This window comes from Pinus tabuliformis, chromosome 8, assembly GCF_031772625.1.
Source record: "Pinus tabuliformis cultivar Carrire ecotype Pingquan chromosome 8, CPIR1, whole genome shotgun sequence".
Lineage (NCBI taxonomy): Eukaryota > Viridiplantae > Streptophyta > Pinopsida > Pinales > Pinaceae > Pinus > Pinus tabuliformis.
In genome coordinates this window covers 1390952737-1390968415 of record NC_142294.1, presented here as the reverse complement: position 1 = coordinate 1390968415, position 15679 = coordinate 1390952737, and positions in this window count along the sequence as shown.

Here is a 15679-nt window from a genome sequence, read left to right as displayed (position 1 = left end):
TACACAACCCTCTTTATTTTTTGGTTCTAAACCATGTAACCTTTTAAACCATCCCTATACCCAATAAATATTCACCTTTCAAATTTATTACCCAACTTGGTTCTTTTTTTCCTTTGGAACATGTACATACACATTGCAGCCAAATACCCTGATATGTGAGAGAGAGGGTTTCTTACTAGTCCATACCTCATGTGGAGTCTTATCCTTCAACAATGAATATGATTTGTTAAACAAGTAACAAGTAGTACCCTTTACCTCTACCCAAAATTCCTGCCTTAATCCAATGCCACTAAGCATGCTTCTTGCCTTTTCCATCAACTTCACATTCATTCTTTTTGGAACTCCATTTCATTGAGGTATGTATGGAGTTGTATATTTGTCTTGTTATACCATAATTCATACAAAACTCTTTGAATTCCTTCTTGCATAAATCTCCACCATTATTTATCCTCAACACCTTACTCTTCTTCTCAATTTGATTTTCCACCAGAGCCTTAAATTCTTTAAACTTGTCAAAGACGTAATATTTCTTCCTGAGGAAATATATCCATATATTCCTCGAGAAGTCATATATAAATGAGACATAGTACACATATTTACCGAGTGATGGAACCGACACATGTCTAAACACATCATTGTGCATAAGCTCTAATATCCCTTTTTCCTTCTTAGCAACAGAAGAAAAACTTGCCTGATTATGCTTCCCATATACACAATGTTCACAAAAATCTAAATTCGTAGAGCAATTCGACATACCTTCTATCATACCATTACCATGTAATATTTGAAGACCCTTCTCTCAAATGTTTCCTAATCTTTGATGCCAAAACATAGTATTTTCACTATAGACTACAAGAATTTTTCATCCACTTTCAAGAACCATAGAATTTTTGCACTCATCAATAACAATACTACCCAACAACTTGTATAGAATTCTGATCTAAACTCCCCTCATAAGTACTAGTTCTCATTGAACCATCTTGCATGTATCTTTCTCAAACATTATTTTTACACTTGCATCATCCATCTTGCTTACAAAAAATAGATTTCTTGCCAATGTAGGAATGTGCAGAACACAAGGAAGTGTTCTAATCCTTCCACCTAGCAACATCAACTTAACTTTTCTATGTCCTATGATTTTAGTCTTCCTCTAATCGCCTAGGAAGACATCTCCACCATCATATTTCTTGTACTCGCATAACCACTCCCTATGGGGAGTCATATGAAAGGATGCACTTAAGTCAATCAATCATACCTCATGATATACATGTGTACTAGAAGAAGCCAAGCACACATCCCTACTATCATCTGAGGTATTTTTTGCCTCTACAAAAGGAGGATCATCAGATCCATTTCCTTTCTCAGTAGTTTTAGGTCTATAGTCCTTTTTGTAGTGCCCTTATTTCTTGTATTTCCATAATACCTTTATAGATTTTCTTGGATGTTTAGATATCCCTCTAGATTTAGATCTAAAACTTGAGGAATTATTTATGTTTATGTTCTAAGATCGTCCTCTTACAGACAAGGCATCTCCATTCTAGCTCTCCATATTTTTCTATCACATCTCCTCCAACAACAAGGATTATACTATTTCATCAAAATTCAAGGTAGTTGTATTACTACCTATGGCAATAGCCAAACTATCCTACGAGTCTGGTAGAGAACACAACATACTAATGCACTTATCTTCATCTAAAATTTTAATATCAACAGATAACAACTGACTTACCGTAGTATTGAAGGCGTTCAGATGATCTATCACTGAGTCTCCATCCTTCATCCTTATGTTATATAGATTTTTCCATAGGAGCAATTTGTTCATCGGGGACTTCGATTGATACAAATTCCATAACTTGTCACACAAAGGCTTTGTCGTAGCTTCCCCTTATTCATTCAACAATACTAAATATGAGAGACACAATTGTATTGTGCTCTTTGCCTTCTGATCTAACTTCACCCATTCTTCTATCAACATTCTTGCTAGATTTGTACCTGGATCTACAACAATCCACTAATCTTTGTCCACCAACAGATCCTCCATATTGAGCTTCCATAGCTCAAAAATTTATCCATTGAATTTCTCGATCTCTATCTTTCCATTGTTTGCCATCTCTACAGTAAGAATCAATCTTGCAAATATCCCACTATAACAAGGTCTACCATGTGCCCGAGCAACAAACACCTAAGCTATAAAGGCATCCCCTTGAAGTTGAAACAACTCTGATACCAAATGTAAGTTTTAGCCCTATACATAAATTACCTACAAATTAATTCTTAAAAACATAAAAAATATATATATACACAAATATTTTCTCCTAGAACCCAAAATAAGGAACCCAGATTGATTTTTGATTATATTCCTTTCATAGTTACAATACATTATATACATGTTGAAGCATTCATAAACCCCAATCCATTAACCATGGATTATAACATAATCATAGTTCCCTTGACCGGATGTACAAAATACCATGGGCAAAACCCTCATGCCCAAAACCATGTGAAATAACTATGCACAAAACTATGGGTGGGTCCGCCCACCATCCTTGGGTATGCCCCCCATCCTTCGGTTTGACCAACCATTATTGGGTCCACATTAGAAAATTTTCCCAAGGTGTTCCTCTAGACCCCATGCAAGGGGGCTACCACCCTCCCATTGTGCCTAGCGCAATGTAACATAGCATGGAGCTAGTCATCAAAAGAATATAACACATACCCAACATCTCCCTCAGTTTGATCCTTTATGGTCTCATTCCACACTTATGGAGGATGTCTCAAAGCTCGAGTCTAGTTATGAAGGCTTGATAAAACCTTTGTGCTTAAATCTACTCCCTTGACTTTGCTTTACCTATTTTCGGTCTCTCTTTTGGTTTACAGTTCCAAACCTTTGGTGCTTTTTAGTGCCCAAGGATTTTCCCTACTCTCTTTCGTCATATTTTTTTAAGGGGCTCCTAGTTTCCTTTAGTCCGCTCTATACATCTCCTATTCTCCTAAAGGTGGGAGTGCTTTATTTCGACTCTCAAGACCTTGTCCTTCTCATTCTTATATTTTGTGGTGGATCATAGGTATTCTCTTTTTTCATAGTCCAATGTGGCCTTCCTAGTGATAGCCCAAGGGGTTCCCTCTCAATAGCCATTCTCTTTCATTTTCCTACTTATATCCTCTTCTCACTCATGTCCAAGGATTCTTTGTTACCTCTGGTCACCATTTTGTTACATTTATTTTAGTTCAATCCTATGACTAGAGGCAAAGATGGTTGATGTTGTAGAGGTCATAGTGATGGGTTGGCACCCTCCACATCTAGATATTATATGGTTGTTGAAAGCTTTTCTAGGATCTATCACATCAATAACACCCCTGAATGTCCAACAAGAAATTGAAAAGGCAAAGGAAAAACCTTAGATAAAGTGAAGGCTCATATCGAATGAAGTAATTGCACATGTGGGAAATTGGATTCTAGACATAGGGACTACAAGGATAAGAACCACTAAATACATGTAGGAAGTTGATATTCACTGATATATTAAGACCATAATGGGAAGATTCTTAGTGGAGTGATTTAAAGAGAAGCAAGAAGTTATTCTTTGTCTAAATGAGACTGAAAGGCAGATAAGGAATTTGGATTATAAGGTGATCATGATGGCTCGTGCTTTTGCAAATATGAAGTTTATTGACTCGAAGGAAGATACCAGTCTTCCTATAACCGTTTAGGTGGATACCCCTTCTGAATGAATGGTCATGTTGTCAAAATTGTTATTGTTATTAGTTGATAATATATGGTTTATAATTGGCAAGGTTAGTTATGTTAAATTTTGTATTTAGTACCATTACAGTTTATATTTCAACTTTATACAATTTCAATGGGAAAAGTCAATTTTGATATATGATTGGTTTGGTTTCTCTAGTGGCGGACTAAGCCACACAAAGATATATAGCATAGAATATATTTTTATTTGATTTAGTACAAAACATTCCTAGCCTAGAAAAAAAATAGGTGGGTTCCCTCTCTTATTTCATTCGAGAGAAGAGAGGGAATGTGACTTTGAAGCACCTTGGTGAAGGGGTAGTACAACATGATGGGTGGTTCCTACCTCCAAATCATAGTGAACCCATATTCAATGTATTCACACCTAGGATAATATCTCTTTGCAGTTTAATTTTTTGACAACTTGATTTAACTTATTTATTAGACAAATATATAGACTTGCTTATGGGCTTATTTTGGTAAAGTCTTACTCAATGAAGATAGGTATTAAGTGTGAAGTTAAGACTGTATATCATGAATCATATCTATGAAATATTTATAGCTACAAATAGACATCCCTTTTGTATTATGGAAGGAGCATTGTAGATAGTTGGAATTTTACAGTGATTTGGGATCCTCATGTAAGGTTGAAAATTGCGTTGTGTATTTACTTATTATGTTTTTTTCTAATGAACATATATCACTTTTCAGCTTTTCATTTACACGAAAAAGATTATTTAAACCTTGCATTATATATTCATGCGTACAATGGATTTCCTAGTATTTGAACCAATATAATGTATTTAAGAAACTAGTGTCTTATAATTTCATTAGGATGGATTTAGGTAAACAAAGGTTCATCTTAACTTTAATATATTAAGCATCGAAAGGGATAAACAATATTCTTTGTATGCTTAAAACATCTAAATTTAAGAGGTGCCTAACTTGTTTTTTCTTGGAAGGAAAACATCTAAGAGTTCCCCCCTATTCACTAGATTGTATAGATGGAGGACAATGTCAACCACCAGCAATGATAGTGGCTAGTAACCTTAAGGGATTCAACCAAATTAGAACCTATGACCTCTACATTTGGAAACATGCCTTTAGTTAATGTTCCAACCAATTAAGCTAACAATTGAAACTTATATATATAACCCTTAACCCCTCCACCCAATAATAATAATAATAAATCCTAGAGTGGCCCTTCATGCTTATATTGAATTTTATAATATGGGACATAGTATGTAGTTAAGAAAGTATTGCATTTTAATCTTAATGGGACGGAATTAGACTAATATATATCCATCTTAAGTTCAATGGTTGTGAGCTTGGAAACATGGAACACACACACACAAACATGGAGAGAGATCACCTTAGTTAGTGTAAGTGCTTGGGCCATTCAACATAAATATTTCTCCAACTAAGTTACGTCAAAAACTTATGTGATCCCTAATAAAGATAGTCCACTGGAAGACATCCAATAGTTCTTGCCAAATTAGAATGGTTACTCATACCTAAAATATTCAACTAAGTAGTAGTTTACCATATGAAGCAGAAGTAGTTTTAGTACCACTCTAGGACCTCTCTCTCACACACACACATATTTATTTATTTTTATTTTCCTAGGAAAAAATGTGACTTCCATTTCATTAAAAAATGGTTACATTTCATATGGGCATTAAGCACCCTAATATTCATCTTTGTTTTAAAAAACCATGAAGAAATTTTACATATTTACCAACATAAATTCAAAGAGTTGATGGAGTTCTAGAAATTTTACATATTTACCAACATAAATTCAAAGAGTTAATGGAGTTCTAGACTCAAGGTCCATTATTATATCACTAAAAAGTTAGGAATAAACCTAAAAAAAAATAGCCCCTACATGGGCCTACAAACTTCTTAGAAAAACAAACAAAAACAAAAAAACTAGTAAGATGAGACATAAACAATTCTAAAAGTAACTAAATCAAGAAGCATAATCATACATCATGAAGAGGTCTCATTATGATTGGTTGAAGAATGTCAATATCTTCTTCTAATTATCCCGTAAGGTGTTCTTCTTTAAAAACAACTCCCCCAGCTGCCACTGTGTACATGTTTGTATCATTAGATCAGATATTAGATGATTGAAAATTTGTACAGCTTTAGATTAATAATTAGTAATTAGGAGAAAAATTAATAGTTTTTTTTTTTTTGTAAGCTTCGGTAGGACCCTCTCATTTTCCAATTTTTTACAACCTCGCAGGATTCGAACTTGGGTGGGAGGTGTGAAAGCCATCTGCCCCAGCCATTACATCATGCACGTAAAAATAATAATATTTAAGACTGGAAACCATATACAACCCGTTATTGAAAAAACGGTATATAATTAGTTACAGAAAAACTGTATACAACGCTCCTCCCTTCATAGCTTTCATTGCTTTCGAGGAAGGGCCCCGAGAAATGAAAGAGAGATTTGAGGTTCTGTTCTCCGTATATAAATTAGCAGAGCATAGGTGTGTGATTTTTTGTTGCATTAGAAAATATGTGTTGTTGTCTTTGTAAGTGTGAGCAGTGTGGAGTTTGATAACCGCATGGCGTTCTCGTTTTCTTTTTTTGAAAGTCATTGACAGTGAGCTCGATTGGGAAGGTGCAGAGGAAACTGCTAAAGAAATCTTAGAGGCGCCGACTGTTCCTGCAGGCTATGAAAATGTAAAATAATTTGTAACCAAGATTGAAACAGAAGTGGATTTCCCTGCCACTCGAAGACTCTAGAGATTCCTGCGTCAGAATGTTATAAATTTATTTGATCGTTATGCACTGCGTGTTCTGCAGTGGATTATCATTGCTGTTTACCCAATCATGTGTCCAAGGCATCACTATAGATTCTGTGGTAGAATTTTCTGAGGCGTCTGTTCCAGAGGAAGGTGCTTGCTACCTGGGAAATTTCGTACCAGTGAACCTCAACGAGTATGTGATGTATACCTAAAAGAGCACAGGGTGTGTGCACTGAATTTGATCCCTCTCCTGTTAATGGGTCAACTTTTACTGGACAACATTCTGGAACAAATATACTCTCCCTCCAAGTTCCACTATCTTGCAGAATTGACTTGCAGACTCACCCAAACGCAAGAGATTTCCACGTATATCGAGATTTATATCAATTGCAGAGTCTGAAAATATTTTATAATAAATGAGGTCAAACAAATAATTCAAAATATTTTTGCAATATAATATTCTTGGGATATTACAGATTCACTCAAACTTTTCATTTTCTTGAATTTGTTTCCTTTTTTCTCTGTGCTGGAGGAGGAATGCAGAGAAATAGTTTCCTAGGTAGAAGGTTAGGGAATTAGCTTTCTATGTAGAATGTTATCTGAAAGACAATCCAAAATCTACAGTAAAAGAGGATTGAAATCACAGTTACCAAATTCCCAAGGCCAAAAGAACACTGAATAGTTCTAAGAAATTTGAAACGATTTGCAATACAATAGTTTTCCAAACACACTCTTAAATATAATGCTGAGGGTAATATTGTCTAAACACAAAATGGATTAGGTGATCTCTTACAAGAAGATAGCAGGAATCACATGCAGTAGAAGAAAATTAATGGGAAGGTAGCTATAAATTTGGTTTTTTTATTTTTCTTTTTTAAATGCATGGAAAGTTGAAACATGTGTGAAAGAAACATTAAGTTTTTCATTGGGAAAATTATTTTTTTCAATTTATTTTTCTTTAAATGCATGGAAAATTGAGAAAATCTTGAAAAAAAGAATTTAAACACTAACATTAAAAGTGGGTAAACAAAATATTAGAAAAAATTGATAATGTAAATATATTTCTATTTATAAAGATTTACATAAATAACTAATTTTTAACTATCCAATGATGAATGAAGTCATGTGGTTAAGCCTTAGCTCGAGTTTGGATGTATGAGGAAGTGATTGTTTAAGTATACGTCCCAACCCCAACTCACAATAGGAGGTGTGATGTGTGAGAAATAGATGAAAAGAAGATGAAAATTATTTTTTCTTTTTTCTTTTCTTCATTTATTTTCATATGAAAAAAATAGTTTAATTTATCTTGTTAATATTGAAAATTCAAAAGAATTCGTCTCTTTAGTGTGAGAAGAGTTATTAGGCCCATCCAACCATCCAATGTTGAATGAAGTCATGTGGTTAAGCCTTAGCTCGAGTTTGGATGTATGAGGAAGTGAGTGTTTAAGTATAGGTCCCAACCCCAATTCACAAGGAGCTTTGTGATTAGTACTCATACCCAAAGGTGAAAAAACGGAAGCATCTTATGATTCATTTATGTAACAAAGCATTTATTATTATAAAGGCTCAGATAGTAGATACACAACAAGAGTCAATTAAGCCTGAGTCAATTAAGCTTATGGTCTCGGTGTTTACATTTCATTCATGTTGAATAAGTAGTATTGAATTTAAACATTCATTTTCATTCGCAAAAATTAATGTTATTTATGTGTGTTCATATGCATATGGTGTTTAGCATCATAGCACCAATAATTAGGCGTATACTTCTTAATGCAAAATACTATTGTAAGTTATGCAAAATACTATTGTAAGTTATATTTATTTTATAGAGAATTACATGTTGGATGTTGTAAAAAAATGTTGCTTTTTCTATCTATTTAATGTTGCACTAATATCCGTGGTTATGTATGAGGAAGTGAGTGTTTAAGTATAGGTCCCAACCCCAACTCACAAGGAGCTTAGTGATTAGTACTCATACCCAAAGGGAAAAAATCGAAAATTTGAGCATCCTATGATTCATTTATGTAACAAAGCATTCACTATTAAAAAGGCTCAATGCAAAATACTATTGTAAGTTATGTAAAATACTATTGTAAGTTATATTTATTTTATAGAGAATTACATGTTGGATGTTGTAAAAAAATGTTGCTTTTTCTATCTATTTAATGTTGCACTAATATCCGTGGTTATGTATGAGGAAGTGAGTGTTTAAGTATAGGTCCCAACCCAACTCACAAGGAGCTTAGTGATTAGTACTCATACCCAAAGGTAAAAAATGGAAAATTTGAGCATCCTATGATTCATTTATGTAACAAAGCATTCATTATTAAGCTCAGATAGTAGATACACAACAAGAGTCAATTAAGCCTAAATTAAGCCTATGGTCCGGTGCTTAGATTTCATTCATGTTGAATAAGTAGTATTGAATTTAAACATTGATTTTCATTCGCAAAAATTAATGTTATTTATGTGTGTTCATATGAACATGGTGTTTTGCAGCATAGCACCAATAATTAGGCCTATAATTCTTAATGCAAAATACTATTTGTAAGTTATATCTATTTTATAGAGAATTACATGTTGGACGTTGTAAAAAATTGTTGTTTTTGTTGTTGTTGTTTTTGTTGTTTTTTCTATCTGTTTAATGTTGTACTAATATCCATAAAATAATACTATATTTTGATTGTCTTTAAAAAAATCATTACAATTGGACTAATTAGCTTATAAGAACCTAAAAGAAAGAGGAATAGTTTCTTTGTAAAACAATTTCATTGTATTTGAGGAGTGGTTTTCAGGAGATGAAAGAGTAAATCGTCGTATTGAATTTCCTCCATATCATTCATATATAAACTATAAATAAATAGTCCAATTCAGTTTCCTCCATATGGTTTTTATATTGAAGTAAATAGTTCTATTAAATTTCTTCTATATGAATATCTCTACATAGATTTTAATACTAGCAAACCAATTAATTGTCCTATTGAATTCCCTCCATATGATTCCTATATAAACTATAAATAAATAGTCCAATTCAATTTCCTCCATATGGTTTTTATATAGAAGTAAATAATTCTATTAAATTTCTTCTATATGAATATCCCTATATAGATTTTAATACTAGTGAACCAATTTATAAAATTGATACAATAATAGGTGTGATGTGTGAGAAAGAAGTAAATAGTTCTATTAAATTTCTTCTATATGAATATCCCTATATATATTTTAATACTAATAAACCAATTTTTAACTAATCTAGTACACTAATCTAGTCTGTAAAATTGATACAAGAGGTATGATGTGTGAGAAATAGATGATTTCTTTTTTCTTTTTCTTTTTCCTTCATTTTCATATGAAAAAAATTATTTAATTTATCTTGTCAATATTGAAAACTCAAAATGAATTCTTGTCTTTAGTGTGAGAAGAGTTATTAGGCCAATCCAACCATCCAATGGTGAATGAAGTCATGTGGTTAAGCCTTAGCACAATTTTGGATGTATAAAGAAGTGAGTGTTTAAGTATAGGTCCCAACCCCAACCCACAAGGAACTTAGTGCTTAGTACTCATACCCAAAGGTGAAAAAAGGGAAATTTGGGCATCATATGATTCATTTATGTAACAAAGCATTCATGATTATAAAGGCTTAGACACTAGATACACAAGTACTCATACCCAAAGGTGAAAAAAGGGAAATTTGGGCATCATATGATTCATTTATGTAACAAAGCATTCATGATTATAAAGGCTTAGACACTAGATATACAACAAGAATCCGTTAGTGGGTAAATGGAGATAAAATAGAACAAGTGCCAAGAAAGGGGGTTAAAGTGGTCCCGGGCCAAATATAAATACAAATGTAGTTAAATAATTTCTAGAGGTGAATGAACAATATGAGTGTTGTTAAATAATTTCTAGTGGTGAATGCAAAATATGAGGAGGTGTAGTGTAACATCCACCCAAGTTATGTAAATATTGTTATTTACTTTATTATACAACAACCTAATTTCCTAGGATAATTAAAAGTAAGAACAAGAATTAGAGAGGTTAGTTATGGTTTATTTGCTTAAATATTTGTTAGTTATTGATCTGAAATCACTTGTAAATGACCTCATAGAATTGATGAAGATGACCTCATAGAATTGATGAAGGTATTGCAGACTCATGTGATAGGGTGTGCCTATGTTATTTTATGCAACAGATCGATAAGATTGTGAAATACACAAACACTGAAACAATAAGAGAAACACAGTAAGCAAACACATAAAACACAACAAGCTTAATAAGGAGTTCACCCAATCCTCCTGGGCTACGTCTCTTGGTCCGGCCTTCGTCTCTTGGTCCAGCCTTTAGTGGTGGCCTTTCTATTGTGTCTTAAAAGCAAAGGTTTTACAACAATGAGCTCAATTTGAGTCTCACATAATAGATGATGATCAGTAGGATTGTACTTGGATCCCCCAAGTCTCTAGAGTACACAGACTCCCCTTACTGAATCTCAACCTCAACTGGTCTCAGTGGTATGAGTCCAATCTGGTACTCAATACCTAATAGGTATACACAAAAGAGTTGCTTGAAGCTCTCAAGCCTTCTCTGGAGTTCACAGACTCTCGGACTCTCTCTGTCTCTATTTGCTCGATGCTGCCTTTTCTCTGCAGGTCAGCTCAGCTTCTCTATTCTCTGTAATTTGCTTCTCTCTCGCCTCTTGGCTTTCTACTTCTCTCTCTTTCTGCCTGCTTCGTCTTACTCTCTATCTATTCATGGCTTAAAGCCAATCCGTTCCCTGACTGTTCGTTTCCGCTTCTCGGCTCCCTGGATCTCCTACCTCTATCCGCTTGAATTCCCCTACTCTACGTCATCATCACTGTGTAACGCTTCACAGAGAGGTGGCCACCTGTTTCCTCGCGAACTGAGTGTCAGTTCTCTTTGAATGGTCATTATTTCCATTGCTCCAAGATTGCCCGCGAAACTGATTCCTCTGCCAACTCATCGGTCATACCGGACCTCAAATCTCATGTGACTTAGCCTATTTCCCCATCGAATCCGGTCATCCATCAGATCATTTCTCCATCGTTGATTTGGAGCCTCCAGATCCTACGGTCTCCGTCCATATCGGGCAGGTAAGTAGCATGACCTTTACCCGTCCGATGTGAGCAGTTTTCTCTCTCATCCACCGGACGCATGTCACCCAGTGTATGGCATCGGGCGGGACTCTGTTGAACCTGCTTACCGCTTGAAGTCCTTCTGATATCCTGTTAGTTTTAGCGCGGGACTCGCCTTCTAACGGAATCAGCGATTTCCATACGGTTTTATGTTTTCGTCGTGACTGAGCACTTGGGGGCTTTCCTTCACTAAGGGGGACGTTATCGCTAATCGCGTATCAGAAACCACCTTTGTTTCTGGATTTGACCTCCCGTTTGTCAATTTGTGCCAGCGCGTGTTTACCATGGGCCAACGGTCTGCGTGCTTTGACCGAGGGTCCTCGTTGCTCCGTGCTGACCACAAATTGCCATCGTTTAGAGGTTATTTCTAATAAGCTCGACATCCCTAACACTTTGAAACTTCGGCATGAGTTTTTACAGAGTTCGGGAAACTTTAAGAGAGTTTAAGGATCCAATTCGGATCAGTTATGGTTTACAACTTTTTTCACTTAAATATTATTATAATTTTACATCAATTAAAAAAATATATTATATTTAACTTTTTAATATTTCAATACTTATCTTATAAATATTTTAATACAATATTTAAAATTACCAATGTGATTGTCAAGTCATGATAATTGTCAAAATACTTGTTTTAGGGATTGCCACATCCCATGTCATTTTGTTGGTATCATCTCAGTTGGTATTAGCACAATTTTTGAAGCAATTGTGTTTGTGTTCATTATGCATCCCTTTGATGTTGGTGACCGATGCATTGTTAATGGTGATGACATAAGGGAAAAAGGTTGCCAGTAGCCAACATTGTCATTGTTTAGTTTGCCATAATCATTTCTTCTTTATGGTCAGTTGCAAATGAACTCATCTTTCCCAATTTGGTTTCTGCTATGAGTACTCTATACTCTATTTTGTTGCAGATGAGTGTAGAAGAAATGAACATTCTCACAACAATTTTATCCAAACTCAGCACTAGCAAAGGAAAAATATGTGACAACATTCAATACATCATTTTCAATATGCTATTCGCATAAGTTAAGCTACAATGACCACTAAGAACTTATTTCTTCTATGCTACTCTTTCCTATTCTACGGCCTTACAACGTTTCCTTTGCAACATTTGGTGCAATTGCTAGCATTTAATATGTTTCTTTACCATAATCAAAGCTTTGTTGGGCAAGTCATTTGCTTCCATGTTGTGCTTGTTGTAAATACGAGTTTAAGAAATGACATCAAAGGCATGTACCATCAATTTAACTTTCTTAAACGCAAGATCCTTGTCTAGCTTGAGTAGTTGAGAGGATTATTGTTATCCTTGTCACTTAGGTTCAAATCCCATTTTGTGACATGTACCCTCTTCATTATTCAATTATTGATTGGTGTTCTTCATGAGCTAATTGTTGATTAGGGTTGGCAAGGTAAAAAGAATTGCATACTCACCTATGGGATGGAGCATAGGAGCTTAGCCATATGGAATATATGGAGAGAGAGAGAGAGAGAGAGAGAGAGAGGGCTAAAATATGTTGCAACTCCTCACCAAACATAACCACTTTGCCTTAAATAATATCCATTATTATTATTATTTTAAACAGTAACATTTGAAAATATATTAACAAATTATATAGGAGAGCAAAACAAGATTACATCCAATACATAAGTAGCAGGGTTTTCCTAGATTTCCTAGAGCAAATCTAAAATTAACTAGCTTCTTAGTTAAGACACTTATTACATACATCCACAAATTTCTAAAAGTGTATTACCTATATAAAGTTCCTATAGTTTTGTAACATTTAGTTGGCATAGAAAAAATTATAGGAAAAATAATAATAAAAATAAAAATCTACACTAATTATCCCATATTTATGTGTTTTCCATCGAGACTATTCAATTCATATTAAATAAAACAAATACAACAATACATCCATAATTGGCATAAGATGTTGGGGCCATAGCGACTCCAAATCCTTCTTGTTGTGTTGCTCGAAAACTTTCTAGTTATTGTTTCAGCCCATTCAGTTCCACTTTGAGCTCTTGAATCTAGTTTCTTTATGCAGATAGGATGCCCATCAATGAATCATCCTAGGATGAAAATCTATCTATTTAAATGCATAGGATGGCGAGTTCCAGTTGCTCATATGCTTCCATGATGCTTGACTATGTCCCTGAGTTCTACTAACATCCTTTCCTATTGGCCATTATTGCAACTCGAATGAAGTTTTATTTGTCATGGTTTGAACTGAGGTGTAATTACAAACTTGTTCTCAACTCTAGACAAACCATGTGTCCTAGTTGAGACTATCAAATCTAAAAGGATGTCAGAGAACCATGAGAAACTGAGGATGGAACAATGATAATTTTATTTCCAAATACTTACTATACACACCAAAAAAACCATCCTTAGTACTTATGAATCTTGGAAGGTGCATCAAAGGAATGATTATTAAGATATTGCTCCCATTTGACAACACACAGAGCCCTATGTCTCATGCCTAACTTAGTAGCCAATATCACTCCATTTTCATGGGGGGTTGACTTCTTTGATATTGTCATGATGTTGGCATTACAGCTCATAAGTTGTCCTCGATGTCAACCTCATCGCAGTCTGGTTGTCTCCATGGATTGTATGGATTTTTAGTTCACTATGGTGTCTACATTATGGTTAGCAGTTATGCAGTGCAGGAAGAGGTGTAGGTTTGGATGAAGCCTACATAGGCTTAAGGATATAGATTTAAGGATCTTGCAAAGGCTACAGTCAATTAGACATATGTTATAGAGCAGAAATATGAAGTGTGTGAAGTGTTGGATTGAGAGGAGCAATGTTTTTCCTAGTTTAAGCCTTAGCCATATGCAGGAAGGCTCAACAGTGTGGCTAGAATCTCTCATCTTGATGATGAACCACACTTGTTGTTTTGAAACGCGTCAGCCAAAAATTTCTCTTATGTGATTTCTACCAAAAGACTTTGCTTAGTGCGGATGTAGCTGAGAAATCCATTTATTGTCCTTATGTCCATGACTCTGGGTGATGAAAATAAAATACCACGAGTGAAACCTAGGTTTCACCCATGGAATTCATGTGTGTGGGGTTGGATTGATATGGTCAAAATTACCATCCTCAAATACACTAGTTTTTGCTTGTGGTATTGTGATATCAAAGGGCTATAAAAAGGAAGAGAATGGAGGCAACTGTCAAGTGCATTTGATGAGCTATTCATTGTGTTTTTGTTATGGAACAAGTTAATGCACCAGAGGGCGAGTTGATCAAGCTACAATTGCAGAAGTTAAAGTATTTGGAACATAGTGAGTAGATATACCATGAGTTACCCTTTATATGTTTAGTTTGTGATGCAGGAAGTCTAGATCTGGTTGCTAAACAAGAGATCTGAAGGAGACATGTTAGACATCCTTGTTTCTTGATATGTCCTTTAATTCTTACTTGTTATTTTGCAAAGATGGGTTTGATATGCGGAGTAGAAATCAGTGTGTTATTGAACAAATATTAATATCATGCAGAGATGTGTGACTGAATATTGTGTATGCAGGGACAGAGGCTTGTGATTTGTATTGTGGCCAGTCATTTACAAAGATATGTATCTTGTATGTTGTAGGGACAGAGAGATGTTTGGATTTTCCTATGTTTACTTATGATATCACATAATGAATAGAGAAGTTTGTATGAGTGTTGGTTAGTATTGGAGTATAAGTATGCTAACAATAACCTCATCCATGACTAGTAAAGTTTTGTAGCGATGAATTTGTTGAGATAACAAAGACTATATGTGAGATCTACACTAACCTAGGACAAAGATTTATGTGAGGACAAGTTATGAAATACTCGCTTGTTGTCAATGACTTGATTTATGCCTTGTGGACTGAGATTAGTGTTTTTTCCTAAAGTATGCAGAGATCAACATGACACTATGTATTCAAAGATGGTAAATGTTTTATTTTGCTCATTTATATGGATAAAATGTGATGTGACAATGAATTATCTTTTGTTTGCTTGATAGGATAAATGTAGAGGTTTT